This window comes from Podarcis liolepis, assembly GCF_965112155.1.
Source record: "Podarcis liolepis genome assembly, chromosome: 17".
NCBI lineage: Eukaryota > Metazoa > Chordata > Lepidosauria > Squamata > Lacertidae > Podarcis > Podarcis liolepis.
In genome coordinates this window covers 9,357,813-9,385,067 of record NC_139571.1, presented here as the reverse complement: position 1 = coordinate 9,385,067, position 27,255 = coordinate 9,357,813, and the positions used below count along the sequence as shown (strand labels likewise).

General features: G+C 45.8%; 1 protein-coding gene across 8 annotated transcripts in view; it reads right to left on the bottom strand.

Annotated features, from left to right (window-relative positions):
- Window positions 1–27,255, bottom strand: part of NFIX (nuclear factor I X) — a 256,420-nt gene that overhangs the window by 204,242 nt on the left and 24,923 nt on the right. The window contains exon 1 of one of the 8 annotated variants that reach the window (XM_083483092.1): window positions 12,190–12,445. The exons of the other annotated variants lie outside the window; for them this stretch is intronic. The gene's annotated coding sequence lies outside the window, so the exon portion shown is untranslated. Of the gene's footprint in view, window positions 1–12,189; window positions 12,446–27,255 lie in introns of those variants that run through there. 8 annotated transcript variants of the gene reach the window in all.

The window sequence follows — 27,255 nt, the reverse complement described above, 5'->3', positions numbered from 1 at the left end:
ACGACCAGTTGATGGGTACACAGTTTGACAGATATTCAGATAACATCTGTTATGGTTTGATGTTAGAGTGGGAAGAAGTAACAGGTAAGGGCTCTCACTATTCTAATGTTCATGCTAATAAGCATCTCAACCAGTGATGCATTCATTGATTGGGGATGGGGGGCAGTAGCCCTTCAGATGTTGTTGGATTCAAACTTCCATCAGTCCCAGCTATCATAGCCTATGATGGTAGTGCAGCAACATCTGAAAGGCCCATATCCCCCACTCCAATATAGATGACTTACCTGTGGAAATGCTTATTACCATTCCATCATGATACACAGCCAGTGTAGATAAGAAACAAAATTGAGAAGAATTGCATGCTCTTTTGAGGGATTAGAATTCAAAGTGGCCGTGGTAAACACGGGGAACTTGGCCGGAACACGGTAGAAATAGAAAGCGGTGGGTAAAAGGCAGTTAAGTGATCTCACTATTAGAAGGATCTGAGAGTGGAAAAAAATCCACCATAAAGCTAAATATGAGCCAGCAGTCTGATGCTCTTCCACAATAAAATAAAGTGAAATAAACCAAAAAGGCAAGTAAAAATTTGGATGCTGGAACAGAAGCTTTGTATCCAAGAAACAGGAACTCAGCATTCGAGTCAGCAATGGCCAGGCTCCCCTGACTCCCCCGCCCCCCAAAAGTCACATACGCCACCTCAGAATCCAGTGTGGAGATCTATACTCTGAGGAAGCCACCAGTCACATGAGGGCCCCATGCTAAACAATACTATGCTGCCGTATGCCAGAGGAGCCCCAAGGATGGTCAAAAGCTAAGTCAATTTCTAGGACAAAGGAAAAACCATACATGACATGCAGGGTTTTTGTTTTGTTTTTTGAACTTTTCACTGATATTTGTTTTAATGAAACCCACAGCAGGAGACTGCAGTCTTGAGTAAAAGATTTGCCAATGGGAAGGAGGTGCTTATCCCTTTTCTCCCTCAGTCCCTAAAACTTTTCCCTCATAGAGAGAAAAGTCGCATGGTTCTTTTGAAGGACACCCTCCATCCTTATGTATCTGCCCTAGTTTGAAGACCAGCACCCAAGGTTCCGCTCTCTGGCTCGAGTACCAGGCTGGGTAGTACCAGGGACACGGCCTTCCCTGTGGTGGCCCCATACCTCTAGAGTGCCTTCCCCAAGGAAATTCATATGGCTCTCTCTGGGTTGTACTCTATGAAAACCCTATAGATTTTTATATTCCAAGCTGTATTCCAGTTGTTTTACAATTGTGTTTTTTAAAAGAATTGTTTTACTGTTAACTACCTGAATGTTGCCTTTTCTTGATTTGTTGTAACCCACTTGATTTGTTGCAATACACCCCCAAAGACAGTATTATATAACCACCATAATCAAATAGGAACAACAACAAAATCCCATGAGAAAAGGGTTAAGCACCTCCTTCCCACTGGCTGATCTTCCACTCAACCTCCCCAAATCACTTTTCATTTTAAATGTGTGTGGGGTTTTTTGGGGGGGTGCATACAGTTGCATATCTCATATAGTTTGAGCATACATTGCAGAACAAACTGAGTTTGAAGTAGGTCAGACTTCTGATCTACCTCTTACCTAAGTTGCCCAAGTGACCTTTAGACACTCATGAAGTGTGAATGCCAGTGGCTGTGTGAGTCATCTGGCCTGACTAAATACCCTTGGGAGGCTGCCACACACTCTTTATAGAAGCTGGGTCCAATTACCTTACAATGAGAGGCAGGGTGGGGCAAAGTGAGCTAGCCACAGATATGTATTAGGGGGTTGCCTATGAGAATAAACCTTTGCAGAGAGTAACCATTACATTTGTCTGTTGCCACAAAAAAGCAGCCCACTGGCACTTTAAAGGCAAACTGCTTTATTATGGCATCAGATTTTGTGGACTAGCTTGTGCCACAATAAAGCAGTTCGTCTTTAAGATGCCATACGTCTGTTAGTTGCTTTTGCTATTTTATGAACCACCTCTAAAACTGAGATGATCAGCTCTGTCCCCTTAATTTCAGCACATTAAAAACATTTCATTTCTCATAAAATATATCATGCACTAGGACGTGGGTGGCGCTGTGGGTTAAACCACAGACCCTAGGACTTGCTGATCAGAAGGTCGGCGGTTTGAATCCCCACGATGGGGTGAGCTCCCGTTGCTCGGTCCCTGCTTCTGCCAACCTAGCAGTTTGAAAGCATGTCAAAGTGCAAGTAGATAAATAGGTACAGCTCCGGTGGGAAGGTAAGTGGCGTTTCCATGTGCTGCTCTGGTTCGCCAGAAGCAGCTTAGTCATGCTGGCCACATGACCTGGAAGCTGTCTGCGGACAAACGCCGGCTCCCTTGGCCTATAGAGCGAGATGAGTGCGTAACCCCAGAGTCGTCCGCAACTGGACCTAATGGTCAGGGGTCCCTTTACCTTTATATCATGCACTAGCATTCATTTCCCCTCTTCTGGCCTATCTGTACCTGCCCCCCACCCTTTGCATGGTCTGTACAGTGTCACCCACCTTACTAACAAAAATAGCCTTTCCTTTGGCTATTCCTCATCCTTCTGATATAGATGTTTCCTCAGAAGAAGAGAAGAAGAGGAAGAAGAAGAATAGTTTGGATTTGATATCCCGCCTAACATTCTCCTTTCCCTTCCTCCCCCACAACAAACACTCTGTGAGGTGAGTGGGGCTGAGAGACTTCAGAGAAGTGTGACTAGCCCAAGGTCACCCAGCAGCTGCATGTGGAAGAACGGGGAAGCGAACCCAGTTCACCAGATTACGAGTCTACTGCTCTTAACCACTACACCACACTGGCTCTCTCCTCAGGCTTAACATGGGTGGTTATTTCTCTGGAGCGGTCCCCCCCCGCCCCCCCCCCGCTATTTATTAACTTCGGTTTTGCTCCAGTAGCTTAACAAGGAGATCTACAAATATTGTGGAGCAGGAGATTGGTAACTTTGCTTCCCATGAAGAAACTTCCTCGGGGGAGAGCAGCATAAGCCCCACCCACTTCTATACAAGCCAAGAGGACTGGGGCAGCCTGCTCTTTTACCACTTCTCCCCCTGTGTGAGCAGGAATCTTTCCTTTGGTCACTTCAGCTGATCACTACCATCTCCATGTGTCTTATCTTGTGCAGGGGACTGAGGTTTCAGGTGCATCAAAGGGGAGGGTGGGCTTTGCCAGAGCCTCCTTTGCTCTTTAGGAAATAGGCTTAAGAAACCCTCTTGACCATGTCTTGGGTGAAAGTGACTAAAGAGCAGTAACAGTGGGAACAGTATCAAATTTGCAGCTAGCATCAAATTGGGATGGGTAGCTAATGCCGCAGAAGACAGAATCAGAATTCAAAATGACCTCAACAGATTGGAGAACTGGGCCCAAGCTAATAAAATGAATTCCAATGGGGACAAATGTAAGGTTCTGCACTTAGGCAGGAAGAATCAGATGCACAAATATAAGATGGGGACACCTGGTTTACTAGCAGTACATGTGAAAAGGATCTAGGGGTCTTGGTGGACCACAAGCTTAACATGAGTCAACAGTGTGATGCAGCAGCAGAAAAATCTAATGGTATTCTGGGCTGCATCAACAGAAGTATAGTGTCCAGATCAAGGGAAGTAATAGTACCACTATTCTGCCTTAGGCCACACTCAGAATACTGTGTCCAATTCTGGGCACCACAATTTAAGTAGAGTGTTGACAAGCTGGAATGTGTGCAGAAGAGGGCGACCAAGTTGATCAAGGGGTCTGGAAACCAAGACTTTGAGGACTGATTTAAGGAGCTGAGTATGTTTAGCCTGGAAAAGAGGAGACTGAGAGGTGATATGATAGCCATCTTCACATATCTCTACTGCTGTCACATGGAAGAAGGAAGAAGCTTGTTTTCTCCTGCTCTGGAGGGTAGGCCTTGAACCAACGGCTTCCAGTTACAAGAAAGGAGATTCTGACTAAACATCAGGAAGAACTTTCTGACAGTAAGAGCTGTTTGACAGTGGAGCAGTCTCCCCTGGGAGGTTGTGGACTCTCCTTCCTTGGAGGTTTTTAAGCAGAGGTTAGATGGCCATCTGTCATGGGTGCTTTAGTTGTGATTCTTGGACTATATGAACAGACCTTGGGGTCCCTTCCAACTCGACAGTTCTTTTATTCTCTTCTAGGAATCTAGGACTGAATCCACAGGATCAGAGGCTAGGCTAGGGGCTGGATTAGGCCCTCATGCTCCCAGTTACTTATCTAGACTTTGCCATGGAAGAGTGGGCAAACTACTCTCATCTCTGGATTCAACAAAGCCATACCAGCAGGTGAGGATGGGAGCAACAGGTAACAAACAAGTATCACTCACAGGGTGTCCAACCAAGCCCTGATCCCAGTCCTGCCCAGAAGGGCTATGACTGCCACCTCTGCTTTCGAAGCAGCTTCTCGTAGGGCTGAGGGTGGAGACTGGACTGGCTGGGTTCTCATCCCTGTGCACACAGCTTCATGCTCTAATTTCCCACACAGGCAATTGATTGGATCGCATGGCACTTCTAGCGTACTTCATTAATATCGAGGGTGGGGAATGCTGCCCATTAAAGGAGGAAATAGAAGGGTGGAACTGAAAGCCCAAACAAGGTTGGGATCTGGAATCTGAACCCTGCAGTGCTCAAAGTACCATAGATATATGTGGTTTGAAACAGCTGGTTATGGAAGTCATGGTAAACACCCTGTTAAATGCAGTTGGTTCTCTCACAGAGATACATAACTTTTCAACTTTACAGAAATTGAAGCTATACATCAATTTCATGGCTCAGCTTTCCAGGAAAAGCCCACATCAGAGCACCACAGAATCATGCGTTGGAGGCCATGTGAGGAATCCAGATCAAAGGAGAACAACAGGATCCCTCGACAAATTTCCACTCGTGGTCAGTTCACAAACTTGGCAGCAGCAAGCCCAGATTTGCTACAGAATGCAGAGTCCACAGGGAGCTGTAGCCAACCCTGGTGCTCTGATTAGAGCACCTGTATGGAACACATGCAAGCAAACACATGTTTGTCACACTCGCGCTTCAGATAATAACCCAAAACAAAACAAAACAAAACATACTCAAGAAGCAATAAGCCAGCTCTTACTGAAGTGGCAAATCTATGTACCACTTCAAACCGCAGGTGGGAAATCACATGATGGGATGCTCGTTTGTGAAATTTTTAGCCTGCTTTTTGGTCAAAAACTGGCAGCCAATGCATCTCATAGGGAAGGAAGGGTTTCTCAACTATATGCAGAATAATTTTTGGGTGTGGGGGGGGAATCAATTATGTGATACTCCACCTGCAGACCAAAAGAGAAGTGGCCCCACGTGACTAGAAGTGGGTTGGCAAGGCTACATGCCAGCAAGGGATGAATTAGTTGGTCTTTCATTCTTCAACAGCAATGAATCAGCAGCACTGAGTGGCTCAGGTAAACCTTTAGGGCGGAATAGTGGGGCCAGTTCCACCTGCACAAAATGCTTTTCTGCAGCCATCTCATAGTGTAGAACTAACAGATGCTGATTATCTTGTGAATGGCTTGACACGGATGCCTTTTTAGCCATTTATCTTCTCTGGTCTGATTCTTATATTGTTTTATTGTGATAATGCTTATTTGGTACGGGCATTAATTATGTTATTTTGTCCATTGGATAGTTTTAACTGCCTTGGGCATATTTTATGGGAAAGGGGGGGTATAAAAGCAATTAATAAATAAATGAAATAATGGGTAAGTGGGCAGAGCTTCCTCTTTTTTTTAATAAAACGAACTTGTGTCAGCCTAAGATTTGCAGATGAATTAAATAATTCACAAGACAATAATCCATGGGTCTCGCCACACCCAATGGTGCAGAAAAGTCAGCTATGAGCATCCACTGTGATCAGTAAGGCAAATCCAATGTGTCTTGCACCTTCCCTTAAAAATTTGTATTGGCTGTAGTGCGCAATGATGGATATCACAGGGAGAGACATGCCCTCTGCCCCTCTCCACCCTCCTCAATTATCCTTGAAAGCCTCAAGATCCAAGCTAGGAGAATAAAGCTTCAGGCAGCAAAATGTTGGACCGTCCAGTCTCTCAAAAAGCCATCAAGCAGGCAAGGGCTGGGAGATCTCATTCGCACCAATATGCGTTCTCAGTAACTTCCAAAGACCCTAGGTCTTTCTAGTGCTCTGAATTCTCCTCTTGCCAGGTGGATGGCAGCCTTAGCTCCAGCCCCACACAACCTCTAAGCATCGACCACTCCATTACCGGGAGCCATCAATCACCACCAAATGGGATGTAGCAGGCCCACGCCAGGGCTCAGCTCCAAGCTGGTCTATGAAATGCGCAGCTTCCTATTCAAGGCACCACTGATATCTCTTCCCCACTCACCAAAGAATGGGCTGCGAACAATCCTTCCCTCCCTCACCTCACAATGAGATGATCCAGTGAATAATAACTACTCGAGGACCTGCTGCCAGAAAGAGGGCAGGCGGGCCAATTCTGCCTCTCTGAGCTATAGACTGCCACAATGAGGACCAGTCCTTCCCCCACCACCACTCGGGGGCCTTATCAGCCACCCAGCAATTTGCTTTTGCTCTGGACTTCCAGTGTCTCACGTGTGAGTGGCAATTTGTGGCAAGCGTCAGAGCATTTAGTGATACGCTTTGTTAACTGTGTGAGTAGATAGGGAGACCTGGGTCTGAATCCCTTAATTGTCATGAATTTGCTCTCTGGCTTTGGGCAAAAGCTAATCTCTCTCATACTCTGCCTGCCCTTCCTGCCATCCTAATGGTAACCTAATTCCCAGGAAGAGCAAAAGCGAGAAATAATAATAATTATTATTATTTATTACTTATGCCCTGCCCATCTGGCTGCCCCCGCCCTTAGCCACTCTGGGCAGCTTCCAACAGGATATTAAAAACACAGTAAAATATCAAACATTAAAAACTTCCCTAAACAGGGAAAGATGGTACCACACTTTGCACACTTGTAAAGTATAGCAGTCAACTTTGGAACTTCCTTCCTAGAGAGGATAGAGTAGCTCCCTCCTTGCTGTTCTTCTGTCTTCTTGTCTGCTTTATTCTTTTGAGAACTCATTGTTTCTAAGGAAAGGGTTCATTTAAAAATATGCTGTGCCTTTTTTTTTTACTGTTTCTTTATTAGGTTTTATAGATTTCTTTTCTATCGTTTTAATACCATTATGGTTTAATTACTTATTAACTATTGTCTTTTATGTGTTTTCAACTTTCTGTCTTTTATTCATGTTTGTTCTAATTTTGTGAGTTGTCTTGACTCCTGGTTCTGAGGGGTTGGGAGTGGGATATAGATATACTAATAATTACTTTTGTCTCACCTATGACAACAGTAGGGGAGCTCTGTGGTATCCATTGGTATAAGGGGCCTGCTACCTGCACCAAGTCACCAGTGATAATTTCTGTCTCAGGCAGGGTTTAAATACAGGCAAGCCTCAATTTGCATGGGGGTTGTGTTCCGAGTCATTGCTTGTGATCGTTGCCGCAATGCATGCGGTCATGGTCACATGTCAATTGGACGTGCATAAATTGGCCATTGCCTGTATATACAAGTGGGACCTGCCACACAATGTTGCAGTGATGCCATACAGGATTCTAGACACATCATTCTAATCCCTCTCCTAACTGGTTTTTTATTCACGTTCCCTGTGACAACTACTCAGCATGCTTAATCCTCATTGGCCTGTCCTTGAGTTTTCCCCTCCCCCTCATCCCAACTTAGGGTTTTGTTTTAATTGTACCTCTATAAATATTGGGGCTTCCCTTCCAATCCTTCCTGTTTCTGCATGGATGGATGGTTACGAAAACTATGGCACAGCCTGAACATCAGTGAAAGAGGGAATACCATGCAGACAAACACACACACAAAGTTCTATGTATAGTATTTGGCTTGCTATTGTATTCTAACATTAAGGTAAAGGGACCCCTGACCATTAGGTCCAGTCGTGGCCGACTCTGGGGTTGCGGTGCTCATCTCGCTTTATTGGCCGAGGGAGCCGGCGTACAGCTTCCGGGTCATGTGGCCCGCATGACTAAGCCGCTTCTGGCGAACCAGAGCAGCAGACGGATACACTGTTTACCTTCCTGCCGGAGCGGTACCTATTTATCTACTTGCACTTTGACGTGCTTTCGAACTGCTAGGTTGGCAGGAGCAGGGACCGAGCAACGGGAGCTCACCCCGTCATGGGGATTCGAACCACCGACCTTCTGATCGGCAAGCCCTAGGCTCTGTGGTTTAACCCACAGCACCACCCGCGTCCCTAAAATTCTAACATTACTATTAATCAAATATAAGCAAATGAAGCTTTCATAAGAACAGAGATGTCTGATCAAAGCCTTAGAGCAGCTTGGCTCATTTGCCACTCCTCTGTCCAGCACTGCACTCTGGATTCTGAGAAGTGGAATCTGGCCTTACTGCACTGTGGTCACAGGGGATGCTGAATAATGGCACAGAGGCAAGAGCAATTCAAATGTTGCCGCCTGACTTCCTCCAGAAAATTGCAAGAGATCCTGAGGTGCACCTCTCAGGTTGCAATTTCCCTTCACTGGAGCCCCAAACAGTATTTATTCATTTGAACACTTCAGCACTGCAATTTTACGAAAAACATCGAAGTAGTTTACAACCATGTAATACGACTAAAAGCCACACCAAAATTAAAACAGATAACCAGTTAACTAAACCAGAAAATGCTTGTCTGCGTAAGCCTTGCAGCACAGAAGAATTTACAGCAAACCTTTAAAGGTTATTATAGAAGATGTCTGCTGGATCTCTACTGGAAGAGCGGTCCACACTTAAGGTTGGTGATGTCAAATAGGAGAGGACCAGCAGAGGATCCTACGAAATATCTCAGTGATCAAAGTGGGAAATAAGGATTCAGGTGGTCCCTAGCCTACCCAGGACTTAAGTTGTCCATGGCTTTGTCAATTAACATAACCTCGAACCTGGCTTGGTAGAAAATGGGTAGCCACTGCAGATGTCCTGTGCAGGAAAAAGGTGAGATACAAGCCCAGGGCTGCACAGTTGGAGGCTGACTAACCCAAACACTGCAATTGCTCATGCATGGTTAACACACGTCACTGTCACTCAGGTGCTTTCAGCACTTAACTCCAAGAGACAGTTCCCTGAATAAGAGGATCCAGCAGCTTGGGCTCCTATGGACAGCGTTCCTCCCTGCTCCCTGCTCCCACCCACCCACAGGTGCAAATGTCACATGCAAAAGGTTGAGATCACCACAGGTTGCATCAGCCGAATAATAATAATAATAATAATAATAATAATAATAATTTATACCCCGCCCATCTGACTGGGTTTCCACAGACACTCTGGTTGGCTCCCAACAGAATATTAAAAACGTGATAAAACATCATACATTACAAACTTCCCTAAACAGGGCTGCCTCAGATGTCTTCTAAAAGTCATATTGTTGTTTATTCCCTTGACATCTGATGGGAGGGCATTGGGCGTTCCACAGGGAAGGTGCTACCACCGAGAAGGCCCTCTGCCTGGTTCCCTGTAACCTCACTTTTCGCAGTGAGGGAACTGCCAGAAGGCCCTCGGTGCTGGACCTCAGTGCCCGGGCTGAATGATGGGGGTGGAGACGCTCCTTCACAATCAAACCAGTTTCTTTTTTCTTTTTCTTTTTTTAAAGTAGGCACTCTTGGGCTACAAAAGCTTCTTGCCTTCCACAAGAAGAGAGAAAAAGGAAGAAGATGAGGACACCCAGGCATCCCAACACCTCGTATGTTCTTATTATCCTTCCAAACAGGAAGCTAAGGCCTATTTCTCAGTGGGACGGTAAAGCCACTTCAGGTTGGGGCTGACATGATTGAAAGCTCCCCCATAACCAAAATTAAAAAATTAAAAATGCCCCATACCTAGGAAATGAGACATCAGAGAAAATGATTGTAGACTAACCTTCTTCCTGAAAGAACAATTTGTGTGCGCAAGAATTTGCCTTCTGTTCTTTACCTCCCTCTGTCTTAACACCTGTTAAGGGTGTAAAAGCCCTAGAGCCCAAGCTGGTACCCTCCTGAAGTTGCCAGGTGGCATCTCCCATTGTGTGTGACCATTTGTGGCCATGATGGCCAGGGTTGAGAGCAGCGGCGTAGCTAGCCGCTCAGGTGCCCAGTGTGGCACATGTGTCCTGCAGTTGGGGGTGGGGGAAGCTGCCCCTGGGAGCAGGGTGAGGCAAGGCAGCGTGCGCTGCATGGAGCCCCTCCGCAGCCTCCCCCTCAGCTCAGGGCAGCTGAGGCGGTGGGGTGGGCAGACACAAGCCCCATGCTGCTCGAAAAAGCAGTGCAGAGCTTGCAGGCAGTCCGCCCACCACCTCCCCTCAGGAGAGACGCATGGCTCAGGCACGCTGCAGGCCCCACAGTGTGGTGCCCAGTGCCCCCCACCTAACCTAGCTGCCAGTGGTGTAGGAAGTGGGGTGCGGTGGGTGCAAGAGTTATTTTTTCAAAAAAAAAAGTGTCGGGAGCTCAATTTTTATTTTTTAAAAAAACACACATATTTTTGCCATTTTGTCACCCCCCTCAGTGATGACACCCAGGTGGCCTGGACCCCTCTTCCTACGCCTCTGGCGGAGAGGAGCTGGAGTCCAGCCACATCTGGGGGGGAATCAGGTTAGGGAGGACTTGGCTACAGTAAGGCGCCAGTGTGGTGTAGTGGTTAACAGCAGTAGACTCATAATCTGGTGAACCGAGTTCGCATCTCCGCTCCTCCACATGCAGCTGCTGGGTGACCTTGGGCTGGTCACACTTCTCTGAAGTCTCTCAGCCTCACTCACCTCACAGAGTGTTTGTTGTGGGGGAGGAAGGGAAAGGAGAATGTTAGCTGCTTTGAGACTCCTTAGGATAGTGATAAAGCGGGATATCAAATCCAAACTCTTCTTCTTTGCTCCTACCCCCTCTGTTGTGTCACAGCTCTCCCTTCCTCCCAAGTGAAGGCAAAAGGTTAGGGATGCCTTGCAGCTCTGTTGCAATTGGTCTTGTGTTCACAAGACATGGGTTAGATTCATGGCAGGTTTTCTGCCACCTGAGTTCTCCCTAACTGCTTCATTGCATCCCGGATCATTGGTAAACCAAGGAGCTAAGCAGCCTCCCTTCAGCAGGAGGGGGCACCTGATCACTCCTTATCCCACAAAACAATCTATGGCGGCGGCAGCAGCACCCAGGGACAACCATTCTAACAGACCCATAATCCTAGCAGAGAAGTGACAACTGGAAGTGATGAGGAAGTGACCTGCCATGACAGGAGAGCCCCACTCTCCAGATCACCAACTTCTGGTGCAGCAGAGAACACTAGATCCAAAGCAAGACCTGCCATGTCCGTCAAACCAACAACATATTGAAACTAGGGATGGACAAATCTCTGTTTCTTAGTTTCCAATCTTCAGTTCAGTTCACCTCCTTTCTGTTTGCATTTATTCAATGGCATGTTCTTTTGGGTGTATTTCCCCTCATATATGCATTTTTGTACACAAGTATGTCTAATAAAAGGTATTTTTGGTGAGGAATCATACCATGTTATCTGCAAGCATCACAGATTCTCGACTGGGCAAAAATCCTTTGCGAAAGATCTGTGGGTTGAGAAATAGGGGTGTTTCCAGAAAATGCTGCTCTCCTTGTTCCTGGCTACAATAGGTGTGCAACACACACGCAGACACACACTCCCCTCTGTCTGGGACTCCCCCCCCCCCCCGAAACACCAAATCAGCCAGCCAAAGAAAATGAGAGAGAAAAGGGGGGGTTGCTTCTGATGTTTTCCCTTGCACAGACCTTCCTAACCAAAATCTCTGGTTGTCACAGCTGCCTGGCTCCCCTAAACAGGGCAGCTGTCCCAGAGCCCCTGGGACCCTCGCACCCAGTGATGCCAGGCAGTGCTTCTGAAGCCAGCGCTCCCAAATGCCAAGGTGGGTGCCTGCTGCCTCCCCCCGGCCCACTCAGCCTCTCCTAGGCTACGCAGCCACCCATTCTCTCCACTGACACCCTGGCTTGCAAACAGAAGGGTCAGTAAGGAGCAGCCTCCCCCATATAACATGGGGTGCATCTGGAGTCTGAGAACCCCTTTCCAAATCCCCCCTTCCACATCCTTTTTCCCTTTGGGGTGAAATAAAGGCAAGACCATCTGTGCAAGCCGCCCCCCCTTCCCCACCCGATCTCACTTCTCTGCCAAACCTCTGATGCCAAGGTCTGCTTCATTGTCCCTGGACCTGCCAGCTCCAAGCTGTACTCCCAGACATTGCCGGAGCCATATCTCCGCCCCGCTCCCTGAGCACAGCTTCACTGCAGCAGGAGGGGCCTGGGGCCTTTTATTTATTTAATCTTTTTTCGGTTTGGTGGATGAATCGAAAGCTCACGTGAAAGCAAATCTGGCAAGGGCTGGAGTCGGTGTAGTCAGACACACACAGGTCTTTGCCAACTCTCCTCAATCTTGAGCCATAACACCCCCGCCTGCCCACCCATACGCACACCCCTTCCTGCGCTGTTCCAGTCCTTGACCCTTTCCCCCCCGTCTCCACCACTCACAGCACAAAGTGAGCCTCATGAAAGGGGAAGCCATTTTAGCAAAGGCTGGCCACATGTTAGAAACCGGAGAGGGCCTGAGCCAAATTGGGGGCCCTGCCACAGCAGAATTGCTGGCGAGCAGCAGAGGGTGTGGAGAGAGACAGCTCATTCTGCTCCGGTGCTGGGCTCCTCTCGACATTCCCCACAGCGCAGAACATGGCTGCTGTTCCCCACACCACACGGCAGGAGAAAGGAGAAGCCAGCCACCATGATCCCACTTACGGGGAAATTTAAAACCACGCCGAGGCAGCCTGCCCAGGCTGAGGAGCGGAATGGCTGCGCCTGTCGTGCCATGGAAGATTTCGTGACAGAGAAATGCTGTTTCCTGTCCTTGTGCCTTTTTGGGTGCAACCAGGCAGGGGGCAGGGGGCTTAGGGGCCAGGCAGACGGGATGAGGACAGGGCTCAGAACAGTGTTCAACCGGTTTCAGTCCTTTGTAATCTGCACCAGGGTGATTGTGTCCCAACTGTTCTGGCTCTCCCCCTTGGCCTCAGCAGTCAAAACATTGCCATGACTAGAGGCTTTCAGAGCTTTATTGATAAGATCAGTGCAGTGTCCCAACATGAGGTCTACACGTTATAAGCAGGTGAAGCATGGCAGAGGACTAATACACATGGCTAGGCTTAGCTAAGACATTGAGCAAAATCTTGACATGCTCCCTTGTGCTTTCCTTTTGAAGAGTGAGGTGGGTGCAGCTTGTTCACACCTTCAATGTCCCGAGCCTCTGGAGTGGGCAAGTAAACGAGAGCTCCTCCCTATAGGCTGGACATGCGTGGTCTGCTGGCATCACCACTGTGGCCTCCATGTCCTTCGAGACGGAAGAAGAGGCAACAGAGTTGGCTCACAGTCAGGTGACAGGGGACTGCCCCGGATCCACCTTCACTGTTGGTGACATAGTGCTGGGGTGTCTGGCACCGCAGAAGCGGGGTGCACCTCTGACAGCCACTAGGCCCTTTGCCCTGAATCCAGATCTCCACCTCCCAATCTACTGGAAATCTTCCCTGGGTCAGATGCATCTTGGGGTCCCATGTTCTCGCCCACAACCTGCTAGGACCTTCCCCTGGGTTGGCCTCTGCTAGTTCTCTGACATTGTGGTGATCCCACCACCATGTCTCCATGGGACTCGTGACACTTGTGGCTCGGATGGCATTTTCAGGGCCAACCGTGACGCATCCTGTTTGCCAAGGGTCCCTTCAGTGCAGATTGAGAATGACACCTGGGTGTCCTCTCAAGAGCATTGCAAAGGAATCCTGGAGAGCGCTACCCCTCCTTGCACAGGTAGTATGCCTGAATTGGAAATGTGATTGCCAATATTTGGGAAATCCAGCATCTTCTCTCAGATTTGCATTTGCGGCAGCTAGACTGGTGACTGGGGGCGGCCGCCGAGACCACATAACACCGGTCTTGAAAGACCTACATTGGCTCCCAGTACGTTTCCGAGCACAATTCAAAGTGCTGGTGTTGACCTTTAAAGCCCTAAACGGCCTCAGCCCAGTATACCTGAAGAAGCATCTCCACCCCCATCTTTCAGCCCGGACGCTGAGGTCCAGCGGCGAGGGCCTTCTGGCGCTTCCCTCGCTGCGAGAAGCAAAGCTACAGGGAACCAGGAAGAGGGCCTTCTCGGTAGTGGCGCCCGCCCTGTGGAACGCCCTCCCATCAGATGTCAAAGCGATAAATAACTACCTGACATTTAGAAGACATCTGGAGGCAGCCCTGTTCAGGGAAGTTTTTAATCTGTGATATTTTACTGTATTTTGGTTTCTATGGAAGCCGCCCAGAGTGGCTGGGGAGGCCCAGCCAGATGGGCGGGGTATAAATAATAAATTATTATTATTATTATTATTATTATTATTATTATTATTATTCACTGATGTTTGATGAAAAATTCTGAAGATTCTTTGGGGAGGTGAGGAAGGAGGGCAAACTTGACACATTGTGTTTCATCCCCACTCTCACATTATTATTCTTTTTTTAAAAGAGGGGATAAAATGTTTCCCTTTGCCAACAATGAACGATAACTGTTGCAAGAGTCTAACTTTTTAGCTTGCTTTTTTTTAACTATATTGTTTCTATTATTGTCGTTCACCATAGATAAGTGTCCTGTTGTACAGTGGTACCTTGGGTTAAGAACTTAATTTGTTCCAGAGGTCTGTTCTTAACCTGAAACTATTCTTAACCTGAGGCACCACTTTAGCCAATGGGGCCTCCTGCTGCCGCTGCGCCGCCAGAACACAATTTCTGTTCTCATCCTGAAGCAAAGTTCTTAACCCGAGGTAATATTTCTGGGTTAGCGGAGTCTGTAACCTGAAGTGTATGTAACCTGAAGCGTATGTAACCCGAGGTACCACTGTACTCTAAAGGGTCAGGTCCATAGCTTGTTGTGTGGAGCATCTCTTGGGACCATCACTGTCGAGTGATGCAAGTGGCTTTTTTGGCACACCTGAGGCTGATATCCCAGCTTTGACCCTACCTGGATGTGGATAACCTGGCTTCACTTATCCATAAATTCTCATCTGGATTACTGCAGTGCAACATATTTGGGTCTGCTTTTGAAGACGGTCTGAAAACTTCAGTCAGTATAAAAGCATGGCAGTATGAGACCAGGCTATATAAACATTTATCACTGGTTCTTTCTTGTCTTCACTGGTTTCTGATTAATCTCTGAGCCCAATTCAAAGTGCTGAAATTGACCATGCAGCCTGGGACTTCAGAAACTAAAGTGACTTTCCCCTAAGATCAAGTGCCACCTCATTCTGAAGCATGGAGGGTGAGGGCCTCCTCCTCAGTGGTCCCACCCCAGCTACAGAAATCTCACGCTAGAAAGGTTCACCCAGCACTTTGAAGGCTTTTCAGCAACAGGCACAGACTTTTCAGGGTGTTTTAACATTCTTTTGCCATCTTCTCATTCTTAATTAGCATGACGTAAGACTGATAGTAATATTTTGTCTCTGTTTTATTGTGGCGGTGTTGCTCTTACATTTTTATCTCTTATGAAACGATGCCAGCTCTCCACGTGAACAGGTGATTCTGACTGCAACAGTTATTAGACTTTTCAGTCTGCGCTGTTTTGGACTTTTATTGCAATCTGCATTTTTTTTTTTTTTGTCTTTTAGACTTTTAAAAAGCTTTTATTGTGCATTTCACAAACAACTATCTTGTGGCACAGTTAACTAATAGAAATAGAAATTATTACTATTATTCTTTCCAGTGCTTGTTCAAGCAGGGATCTGACATCCTTTGCTGTGACTAGTGCTAGCAATAATAATATTCAGTATTTTTATCTCGCCAAGAGATGCAACCGGTCTTAATATAAAACAACCACCCCAAAACCATACAAATGAAACATCCCATAATATCTTAAAGCCCCCCAAATACAAAGTAAAATTTTCATATACAGGAAATTCCAAAATTCAGTTACAAGATTCATCCAAATGCATCCACTTACCTGCCACCAGTTTTCAGAGGGGTATCCAAATTTGCAGCATCCCTCTCTGGGGAAAGATAAATACGGTACTTCCTCTGCTTCTCCCCACATCTTCCAACCAGGTTTAACCAATAGTCAAAGTAAACATTCATGCAGTCAATCTGCTGAAGAACTGGTATAGGTATGCGAATTTCATGTCCCTTTCCTTCATTTCTTTTCTGGCAGCAAAATGCTTGCAATAAGATTTATATCTTATAATTATTAGAATGAAACCAAAACCTCTGAAGCCCCTGGCAAAGCTCTTAACTGCCCCATGTTCATGCGTGGTTTCCTGCCAACTCCCACATCATCTTTTCCTGCCCTTCCTCTCTCTTACTTGTTGGGGCTTGGCCCTGTGTTTAGCAAATCAGGCCATGGTGCAAAGCACTTCTTTATTTCTGGAGTAACTACTTCTGGTTCAGCTCCATTGGCTTCTGTCACATCTATGCACACTACCTCACCATGCCTTTCACAGAACACAAGTGCCCAGAGAATCTAAACGATGCCACATCTGAAGCTTATAAATCCGGAATGTTGATATCTCCATGCCAATTCCACCTACGAATCTATTTTGTAACATAGGGAATAGCACAGTGAGAGCCAGTGTGGTGTAGTGGTTAAGAGCGGTGGACTCGTAATCTGGTGAACTGGGTTCGATTCCCCGCTCCTCCACATGCAGCTGCTGGGTGACCTTGGGCTAGTCACACTTCTCTGAAGTCTCTCAGCCCCACTCACCTCACAGAGTGTTTGTTGTGGGGGAGGAAGGGAAAGGAGAATGTTAGCCGCTTTGAGACTCCTTAAAGGGAGTGAAAGGCAGGATATCAAATCCAAACTACTACTACTACTACTACTACTACTACTATTCTTCTTCTTCTTCTTCTTCTTCTTCTTCTTCTTCTTCTTCTTCTTCTTCTTCTTCTTCTTCACAGTTAGATGCACCCAGGAGGAAACGAAGCAGCAAAAGGTTATCCCAATCCCTGCTCTGGTGCAAGCACAACCTTTGGCCAAAGATGGTCAAAGCCAAATGGATGCTTTGATTCTGTGGGAGCACAGGGGGAAAGTGTTGAATGCAGTACTGGCTGCAGAGCTCAGGTCCCTGAAAACCTCAGCCTTTTCTGGTTAAGGGGCAGGGCCTTTAGCATTGGGAAGATGGGTTTGAAAATGTGGACCTCCTGAAGTCTCAGGAGCTGGGGGGATATCTGAACAAAAGTGTTCACTGGTCAGGGGTCAGCTTTCAGTACTATGATTATGCAAAAGACAAATTAAACAAGGACTATCCTGGATGCTTGGGATACTGCGGATACACCCACCCACCATGCTTCTAGCCCCACAATAGCTTCAAATGGTTTCAACACACAGGGCTAACACACCCAGGAGCCCTTCTGTGATGCAAACACTTACAGGATTTAGCCAACAGCCAAATGAAAGTAAATTCACGGTGATAATGAGGCACCCTGGAGCTCTGTTCATTTTCCTTCATGTAACTTTCATCGCAGCCTTGGTTTTATCTTGCAGTCTCCCAGTATGTGCAGAGTCCCTGATCAAAACCTTAGACAAACGATCCCAGTGGCAAGGCAGGGATGGTCCAACTCTACAGGCAGCCAAGGAACAGAGCAATCTGCCTTAAACTGAGTGAGACACCATTGGCCCATTAAGATCAGTAGTGTTTACGACAGAGCTGGATTTAGGGCAGTGCAGCCAGTCCCCCTTTTTAAGCAGTCTCTGCTTAAAAAAGCAGAGACATCACCTTGCCAACAAAGGTCTGTATAGTTAAAGCTATGGTTTTCCCAGTAGTGATGTGTGGAAGCGAGAGCTGGACCATAAAGAAGGCTGATCGCCAAAGAATTGATGCTTCTGAATTATGGTGCTGGAGGAGACTCTTGAGAGTCCCATGGACTGCAAGAAGTTCCAACCTATCCATTCTTAAGGAAATCAGCCCTGAGTGCTCACTGGAAGGACAGATCCTGAAGCTGAGGCTCCAATACTCTGGCCACCTCATGAGAAGAGAAGATTCCCTGGAAAAAAAACCCTGATGTTGGGAAAGATGGCAGGCACAAGCATGTCTGTCAAAGTTCCTGCTTACCATTATATTATTATTTCTTAAATTTCCACCATATTTCCCAACCAAAATGCCCAAACTCAACTTACTATGAAAAATATAAAACAATAAAATATAAACGATATGTCATTCTCCCCCCCCCCCAGGACACATCCTCTTTTTCATGATGAGAGTTGTCACAGAGATCCGTAACTCAAAGTAGAAGTCAGCTGTAAAATTTACAGCATGTTGTATGTTGAAAGAGAATTACATGAAAATGGTGTATCACTGGTACCTAACTCCTACGAAACTATCAAAAATGTATAGAACTGCTACAGATACATGTTGGATGTGTAAAGAGAAGGAAGGCACTTTTTACCACATGTGGTGGACATGCAAAAAAACCAAAAGTATATTGGGAAATGATTTATAATGAGTTGAAGAAAATGTTTAAAATAACTTTTGTAGAAAAACCTGAGGCTTTCTTACTAGGAATTTTAAGTCCAGAAATACCTAAGGATCAGAAGAGACTATTTATGTATGTTACAACAGCTGCACGGATGCTACTTTCCCAAAGATGGAAGGGGGACAATCTACCCACAAAAGAAAATGGCTGATTAAGATGATAGACTATGCCGAATTGGCGAAAATGTCTGGGAAAATCAGTGATCAAGAGGACAATAAATTTAATAAAAAATGAGGAAATTTTTTAAGTTACTTGAAAGAACACTGTAAACAATCGAAAACATCAGCAGAATTTTAAAAAACACTTGCAATGAAGCAAGAATTATGATAAAAGTTGAGTTTTAAGAAAATATGGAGAATATGATATGATGCAGTTTGAAAACAGTATCTTGGGGAAACCATGGAGGGATGTTCAGGGATTCTGAGAACCCTATTTCAAAAATGATTATGATTTACGTATGATGTTAATTGGCAAAAGTGAAAATGAATAAAACAAACTAAAAAGGAAAGTAGAAGTCAACAAATGTGTCCTCTTTTTTGGCTTGTCAAAATATGGCAACCCTACCATGCACCAACAATTCAGAGTTAATAAGACTAGGAAATTAATACTTCACACATAAACTCTAAGGCTGCAGACACATTCCCATGTACTCTGCACCCAGTGCACTCTTAATGCTGCTTTCAGAAGCCATGTGCATAAGAAGTTAGCCGCCATCCACATCTGTTTTGCAGGTTCTGATGAAATTCTGTGGTTTGATGTATTTCCTCCCTCAAACCAGCTTCGATCCAAATTGAGAGCTTCTCATGGGGTGAAGACATCCCTCTTCCACCCACTGGCGACTTAGATGTGTACATCAGGCCACGTCAATGCATACAACAGAATGCCAATGCAGCTTGAAGTGCAGTGGAACAAAACGACCCTGCAGAGTTTTAAGCTGGTAATGTGCACACAGCCTAACAAACAGTAGCATTCTAGCAAACAAGACTAAAACTGGCACCCACGCCAAATGAAAACTACGAATCTGTCAAACCAGCAAAGCCTTCTCCTAAATTAAAAAAGGTCTTTACTATTATTTTAAGTGGCAAAAAAAAGAACTGGCCTGGTGAAGTTACTCCACAGTATGCGATTCCACAGTAAGGGTGTCACTACCAAGAAGGTCCTTGACTTAACAACTGCATCTTGGGGAAAGGCCATTACTCAGTGCTAAAAACATATGATTCGGATATTAAAGGCCTGGGGTTGAATCGCCAGCATCTCTAGGTGGGGCAGAGAAAGACCTGATGCCTGAAAACCTTCAAGTCGGTGTCAGCAAGATCCACCAATGGTCTGACTTGGCGTAATACAGATTCCTATATTCACTTCTGTAGGTGGGGACAGAGGTGGAAGGATCTGTCCATTTCCCGTTTCCCATTTTCAGTTTTTCAGTTCTTTTTTCAATCTTAAATTCAGCTCTCCAGAATGCAGCAGCTAGACCAGTGACTGAGAGTGGCTGCCGAGACCATATAACACTGGTCCTGAAAGACCTGCATTGGCTCCCAGAACGTTTCCGAGCACAATTCAAAGTGTCGGTGTTGACCTTTAAACCCCTAAATGGCCTCGGTCCTGTATACCTGAAGGAGCGTCTCCACCCCCATCGTTCAGCCTGGACACTGAAGTCCAGCTCTGAGGGCCTTCTGGCGGTTCCATCACTGTGAGAAGTGAGGTTACAGGGAAGCAGGCAGAGGGCCTTCTCGGTAGTGGTGCCCGCCCTGTGGATTGCCCTCCCATCAGATGTCAAGGAAATAAACAACTATCTGACTTTTAGAAGACATCTGAAGGCAGCCCTGTTTAGGGAAGTTTTTGATGTTTGATGTTTCATCATGTTTTTAACATTCTTCATCATCATCTCCACATTTCTGCAATTTGAAATCTTGGTTTTTTATTAAAAAATCATCATGAAAGTTAATCAGCTTTTTAGTGGGAATTTCTCCTAATAAGCTTATTTTTGCATGCTGTTCTGACTAATGTACACACTTAAGCAAGCAATTTCCTCTAAGATGATGCATCTTTGTACATTGTTTTCATTAACATGTTCATTTTTATACACATTTTCTCCTATATGTACAATTTTGTAAGCGCTGGTGGGTTGGAAAACTGCATCACAACATTCAAAGAAGTGCAAATTTCGAAGCACAGCTGTATTTTGGTTTTCATGTTGTTTTGGAAAGTGTGGATTTGGCAGGTTTGGTTTTAACTGCAAGCTGAATTACGTAAACTGACTCCCTGTCGCTAGGTGGGAACACTCAGAGTAAGGCTTCACCAGCAGTTTTGAAATGCACCTGGGATGCTTAAGAAATTTGATCTTTGTGACTTCTGATGTGAACGGACATGATCTGCACTTCCTGAACTGATGTATGGATCAGAAGAGAATTATCCTTCAGATTTTGCACTTCCCATCAAGCTTTGCAATGCAATTCTCAGTTACTTTGAAAATGTGTATTTTATGATAAAACACATTTAGAAAGCATGCATTAGAAAAAATGCATGTATACAGTGGTGCCTCGAAAGACGAAAAGAATCCGTTCTGTGATTCTCTTCGTCTAGCGGTTTTTTTGTCTTGCGAAGCAAGCCCATTTACGGATTAGCGGATTAGCGCTATTAGTGGCTTTTAGCGGCTTATCTGCTGATCGGATCAGCTGATAAGCGGCTTAGCGGCTTAGAAAAAGGGGGGGGAGAGGAAAAAAACCCGCAGGAACTCGCAAGACATTGTCGTCTTGCGAAGCAAGCCCATAGGAAATTCGTTTTGCGAAGCACCTCCAAAACGGAAAACTCTTTCGCCTAGCGAGTTTTCCGTCTTGCGAGGCAGTCTTGCGGGGCACCACTGTGTGTGTGTGTATATATGTGTGTATATATATATATATATATGCTTTCGTAGATTTTCACGGGTACAGGAATGCAGGTTTTGGTGTCTTCGGGTGTCTTCCCGTGTAAGAGTTGGGGTGTCTAGGCGACGTTTCGACGAGGTCTCACTCGTCATCTTCAGGCTGGTGCTTTCGGCTTCTTGTTACTGGAACAGAGCAGGATCTCAGTGTTTGAGTTCCTATAAATACTGTTGAGGGGGTGTGGTGTATAGCCTCCAACGTTCTGGGCAGAGAGGAAGTTCCCAGGTTAGTGTGCCTTTTCTTCTTTTGTTCTTTAATTACTTGAGGGATATCTTGAGTGATTTCTTGAGTGATATTCTGAGTACCACTTAGGTGGGTCATTAAGTGTGGATTAGTTGCTAAAGCTTTCGTGTCTTGACCTCTTGAGCTTGTGAAGAGTTTTTCTGAGAAGATGGCTGTACTGCACTTAGTTGTGCTCTGGCTTGGCTTCGTGTATAGGGGCGAGCTGTGGTTTTGTGCCCTGTGCCAGCCAGATCTGTGTAGGGATTGCAGGGGGGTGCAGCATCCGGAGGTGCCACTATGGTTTGGCTACTGGATGGAGTCTGTAATTTATCTGTGGAGAGGGTCTGGGTTTGGGTCTGGTGTGGTTGATTGGTGATGGCGTTCTGTGTGCCTCTGGTTCTGGTGTCGGTTTTTGTGGGGAGGGCTAATTTCCAGATGTCTGGCAGGCGGGACGTGTCGTCACGCTTGTTCATGTTGTGAGGGTGTTTCTCTATCTCGATGGCTTCCATGATTATTCTCTTGTGGTGATGTTCCATGTTAAAGAGCAATTTGGAATCTGCAAAATTAATTTCGTGTCCTGTTTCTTTCATGTGTTGGAAAAGAGAGGAAGTTTTTTCTTCTTTTTTGACGGCATTCTTGTGTTCTGCGATACGTGCATTTATTCCCTGCGATACGTGCATTATTTTACCCCTGCAATCCCTACACAGATCTGGCTGGCACAGGGCACAAAACCACAGCTCGCCCCTATACACGAAGCCAAGCCAGAGCACAACTAAGTGCAGTACAGCCATCTTCTCAGAAAAACTCTTCACAAGCTCAAGAGGTCAAGACACGAAAGCTTTAGCAACTAATCCACACTTAATGACCCACCTAAGTGGTACTCAGAATATCACTCAAGAAATCACTCAAGATATCCCTCAAGTAATTAAAGAACAAAAGAAGAAAAGGCACACTAACCTGGGAACTTCCTCTCTGCCCAGAACGTTGGAGGCTATACACCACACCCCCTCAACAGTATTTATAGGAACTCAAACACTGAGATCCTGCTCTGTTCCAGTAACAAGAAGCCGAAAGCACCAGCCTGAAGATGACGAGTGAGACCTCGTCGAAACGTCGCCTAGACACCCCAACTCTTACACGGGAAGACACCCGAAGACACCAAAACCTGCATTCCTGTACCCGTGAAAATCTACGAAAGCAAATATCTCACCTCTACGGGGAGGAAACCTTCCAGCTGACAAGAACCTACGAGAAACTAGAAATCCGAAGAGCCACCATCTTATGTGATCTCTTGTTCCTACGCAACTGCCGAGACAACAACTTAATTCCCACATGCTTCCAACTTAAATTCCACTCTAAAACCCCAGCTACCGAAAGGATCCTGAAACGAACTGAACTATCCCTAATCAGAAACGAAATACATAAGAAAAGATACCTACTAAACCAAACCAACAAAGATCTGCTCACTCTTCACCTCAAACTCTGTAACAAAATCCACCCTGCACTCTGGGACAAATGCAAACAACTAGCCGTCTGGAGAGCTGAAACTGAGACCTCACATAAGACAGACAGACACACCAACAAACTCCACAAACTAGAGAAACGCCAGAAGCCCAGCCACCCTCCACAACAACCCATGAAACAAACAGTACATAACATATCAGACAGGATCCTCACCCCAACTGAAACCAAAGTACTCTCCAAAGGTTTCAACTTTGCAGTCGCCCCGAGACGCATCCCCACGGAAAACATCATATGCGGAGTCGAAGCTAGCCTAACCAAAATCGACCCAGATGAAGCCAATAAAATCAGACTTGAAGTCACCAACATCCTCTGCTCCAGCAAACCACCCAGAAGCAATTTACACAAAGAAGAACAGAAAGCACTCACCAACCTGAGGAAAGACAACAACATAATCATTCTCCCAGCAGACAAAGGTAATGCCACTGTTGTGATGAACACATCGGACTACCAAGCAAAACTATCAAATCTACTCCAAGACCCTACCTACCAACCTATAAAAACAGATCCCACCACCTATCTGGAAAAAACCACCAAATCCAAAATAAAAGCCTCTCCTATCAGTGAAGAAATCCAGCTAAGAATCATCCCCAGAGAAAAATCATCCAGATGCCCCAAACTCTACGGTCTCCCCAAGATACACAAAGAAGGAACACCACTCAGACCAATAGTCAGCTCCATAGGCTCACCTCTACAAAATCTCGCTAAATTTCTCGCTAAGCAACTTCAGCCCTATGCAGAATCCATCGCGTCACACGTTACTAACTCCTTCCAGTTCATAGAAACAATAAAGAAGCAAAACCTACATCCCGATGACCTACTTGTGAGCTTCGATGTTGTATCTCTCTTCACACAAGTGCCCATTAATGAAGCCTTGACAGCCATTCAAAACAAATACAATCCCCCCGAATACATCCTGGACCTGACCAACCACTGCCTAACCAACACGTACTTCATCCACAATGGACAAAGATACAAACAGATAGAAGGAGCACCTATGGGATCACCCCTCTCACCGGTCATCGCAAATTTGTACATGGAACACTTTGAAACCAATGCTTTAGACAAGTCAGAACACAAACCCAAACTTTGGCTCAGATATGTTGACGACACCTTTGTAATTTGGCCACACGGGAAAGAAAAACTAGATAGCTTCCTCACACATCTCAACAGCCTACACCCCAAAATACAATTCACTATGGAAATAGAAGCCAACAACCAACTTCCCTTCCTTGACGTCCTAATCTACAAAAAACCTGATGGCTCCCTAGGACACACTATCTACCGGAAAAAAACACACACCAACCGCTACTTACATGCACAATCACACCACCACCCTGCACAAATAAACTCCGTAGCCAAGACTCTCATCTCCAGAACCAAACGCCTGGCTGACAAAGACCACTTGACAACTGAGTTACAGAATCTCTCAAATGTGTTAATCGCCAATGGATACCAGTAAAACAGGGTTACGAAGCTAATCCAAAAAGAAACACCCCCCAAAAACCAAGACACAGAAGAAAACAATGGCATGGCCCTCCTTCCTTATATCAAGGGCACTACAGATAAAATTAGCAAAATCCTCCATAAACACAATATCAAAACAGCCTTTTGCACCAACCAAAAAATAGCCAATATCCTCAGAAACCCCAAAGATAAAATCCAGTTGGAAAATCAAGGGGTCTATGAAATACCCTGCAAAGTCTGCCCAGCCACGTACATTGGACAAACAAACAGACGAATAAATGCACGTATCGCAGAACACAAGAATGCCGTCAAAAAAGAAGAAAAAACTTCCTCTCTTTTCCAACACATGAAAGAAACAGGACACGAAATTAATTTTGCAGATTCCAAATTGCTCTTTAACATGGAACATCACCACAAGAGAATAATCATGGAAGCCATCGAGATAGAGAAACACCCTCACAACATGAACAAGCGTGACGACACGTCCCGCCTGCCAGACATCTGGAAATTAGCCCTCCCCACAAAAACCGACACCAGAACCAGAGGCACACAGAACGCCATCACCAATCAACCACACCAGACCCAAACCCAGACCCTCTCCACAGATAAATTACAGACTCCATCCAGTAGCCAAACCATAGTGGCACCTCCGGATGCTGCACCCCCCTGCAATCCCTACACAGATCTGGCTGGCACAGGGCACAAAACCACAGCTCGCCCCTATACACGAAGCCAAGCCAGAGCACAACTAAGTGCAGTACAGCCATCTTCTCAGAAAAACTCTTCACAAGCTCAAGAGGTCAAGACACGAAAGCTTTAGCAACTAATCCACACTTAATGACCCACCTAAGTGGTACTCAGAATATCACTCAAGAAATCACTCAAGATATCCCTCAAGTAATTAAAGAACAAAAGAAGAAAAGGCACACTAACCTGGGAACTTCCTCTCTGCCCAGAACGTTGGAGGCTATACACCACACCCCCTCAACAGTATTTATAGGAACTCAAACACTGAGATCCTGCTCTGTTCCAGTAACAAGAAGCCGAAAGCACCAGCCTGAAGATGACGAGTGAGACCTCGTCGAAACGTCGCCTAGACACCCCAACTCTTACACGGGAAGACACCCGAAGACACCAAAACCTGCATATACACACACACACACACACACACACACACACACACAATTTAAATACAAATCATGGGCAGCTTAAAAACAAAGTTTCGCAGACCAATGAGGAAATGGAAAGAAAAAGGCTTATGAAGAGACACATGTGATAATGACGCATATCAGAAATAGGATGACTGCCCAGCCTTTGGAGGCATAGATGAGAAAGTGTTACCTAAGACATTCAAGGCCCGGATCATTTGGGACATTAAACCAGGACACTGAATCGTGCTGGCAAAGGTACCGGTAACCAATGCCATTCTTTAAGGATAATTGTAACGTGGATGGCCTTTGAAACAAACCCTGCTCAGCAGCTAGACACTGTATCCTGCACCTGTTGCAGTTTCTGAACACTCTTCAAAGACAATCAGCCTTCAAAGACTATCTGCAACTGAGGTTACCAAGGTGTTGATCGCAGCAGCCAGGTCTCTGTCCCCTAGGAAAAAGCACAACTGTGCACCGGGCCATTTCCCCAACCAGAAACATTTAGCAGTTCTAGGAGCCCCCTCCACATAGCTGGTGAATCTTTTCCTTCAGGGGGAGTGGGCCCCTGTTCAAAGTAGGATAAGCACCCATATCCAGGTAAATCAACCTGCCAATCATCATCACCTCAGTTTTATCTGGGCCTTATCAACAGCCCATATGCAGAAAGCCATAGAAAGACTAGGTTGCCTCACCAGAATTTGGGGTGGGGAAGAGAAAGATGTAACTGAGTATCACCAAAACCCAATATAAAATCTCCCAGCAGCTTCATTTAGATTTTGCACAGTACAGGCGACAGGATCAAACGCCTTGCACACACCAGATATACACTGATAAAGTCTGAAATTGGAGTGACTAACTTGGAAACGGCTCTTGGGCGCATGTTAGAGAGTTCAATAAAAGCATCAATTCAGTGTGCAGCAGTTACAGGCTGAAAAGACAATCCCATGTTAGGAATAATTAGGGAAAGGACAGAAAACAAAAACTGCCAGCGTTGTGCAGCCTTTCATATACCAATCTATGGTGCGATCGCACTTGCAATACCGTGGACAGTTCTAGGTGCCACATCTCAAAACTGATACTGTAGAATGGGAAAAGGTGCAGAAAAGAGAAACCAAATTGATTGGGGTGGGTGGGTAATGGAGCACTTTCACGCCAGGCTGCAGCAATTGGGGCTTTTTAGTGGGGGGGGGGTAGGGTGACAAAGGGAGAAATACAATAGAAATGTACAAAATAAAAAAAAATGCACAAACTTAGGCTTGTTGAAGAGAAAGCGGAAAGAGAGCTGACCATGTAGTGGAATGAAGTGACCTGCTTCAGGTGGCAAATAGATGGGGGGGGGGCAGGAATGCGGCAGCAAGTTTTATTCATTCATATGTGCTTGGAGCAGGTGGGACACAGGGCCTTGCTTCAGGCAGCAAAACACCCTG